Consider the following 1985-nt stretch of genomic DNA (forward strand, 5'->3'; position numbering starts at 1 on the left):
CAAAATATAGACATAATAGATATAATAGATATAGGTATAAAATATAGACATAATAGATATTCGTATAAAATATAGACATAACAGATATAATCGATATAGGTATGAAATATAGACATAATAGATATAGATATAAAATATAGACATAAAAGATATAGGTATAATATTTAGACAAAATAGATATAATAGATATAGGTATGAAATATAGACATAATAGATATAATAGATATAATGGAGAGAGGTATAAAATATAGACATAATAGATATAATAGAGGTAAAAATTATAGATATAATAGATATAATAGATATAGTTATAAAATATACACATAATAAATATAGTCGATAGACGTATAACATGTAGACATAATAGATATAACAGATAGACGAATAAAATATACAAAAAATAGATATAATAGATATAAGAGATAGATGTATAAAATATAGACAAAATTGATATGGCAGATAGAGGTATAAAATATAGACATAATAGATGTAATAGATAGAGGTATAAAATATAGTCCTAATAGATATAATAGATAAAGCTATAAAATACAGACATAAAAGATATAATAGATAGAGGTATAAAGTATAGACAATAGATATCATAGATACAGGTAAAAAATATAAACATAATAGGTATGATAGATATAGGCAAAACAGATATAATAGATATACGTATAAAATACAGACATTATAGATATAATACATACAGTAATAAAATACAGACATAATAGACATAACAGATATAGGTAAAAAATATAGACAAAATAGTTATAGGTGAAAAATATAGACATAATAGATATAATAGATATAGGTATAAAATATAGACATAATAGACATAATAGATATAGGTATAAAGTATAGACATAATAGATATAGGTATAAAATATAGAAATATTAGATATAATAATTATAGGTATAAAATATAGACATAATAGATATAATAGATATACGTATAAAATATAGACATAATAGATATAGATATACAATATAGACAAAATAGATTGAATAGATATAGGTATAAAATATAGACATAATAGATATAATAGATATAGGTATAAAATATAGACATAATAGATATCGGTATAAAATATAGACATAAAAGATTTAATAGATATAGTTATAAAATATAGACATAATAGTTATAAAAGATATAGATATAAAATATAGACATAATAGATATCGGCATAAAATATAGACATAATAGATTTAATATAGTTATAAAACATAGACATAATGGATATAATAGATATAGGTATAAAATATAGACATAATAGATATAATATAGGTATAAAATATAGACATAATTGATATATGTATTAAATATAGACATAATAGAAATAAGTATAAAATATAGACGTAATAGATATAATAGATATAGGCATAAAATATAGACATAATAGATTTAATAGATATAGGTATAAAACATTGATATAATAGATATAATAGATATAGGTATAAAATATAGACATAATAGATTTAATTGATATAGGTATAAAACATTGATATAATAGATATAATAGATATAGATATAAAATACAGACATAGTAGATATAATAGATATTGGCATAAAATATAGACATAATAGATATAATAGATATAGATATAATATATAGACATAATAGATATAACAGATATAGGTATTAAATATGGACGTAATAGATATAATAGATATAGGTTTAAAATATAGACATATTAGATATTACAGATATAGGTATAAAATATAGTCAGAGTAGACATAATAGATATAGGTATAAAATACAGACATAATAGATATCGGTATAAAATATAGACATAATAAATATAATAGATATAGTTATAAAATATAGACATATTAGATATAATAGATATAGGTATAAAATATAATCAGAGTAGATATAATAGATATAGGTATAAAATATAGACATAATAGATATCGGTATAAAATATAGACATAATGGATATAATAGATATATGTATAAAATGTAGACATAACTGGTATAGAAACG

This window comes from Rhinopithecus roxellana, unplaced genomic scaffold (genome assembly GCF_007565055.1).
Source record: "Rhinopithecus roxellana isolate Shanxi Qingling unplaced genomic scaffold, ASM756505v1 contig3405, whole genome shotgun sequence".
Taxonomy (NCBI): Eukaryota; Metazoa; Chordata; class Mammalia; order Primates; family Cercopithecidae; genus Rhinopithecus; species Rhinopithecus roxellana.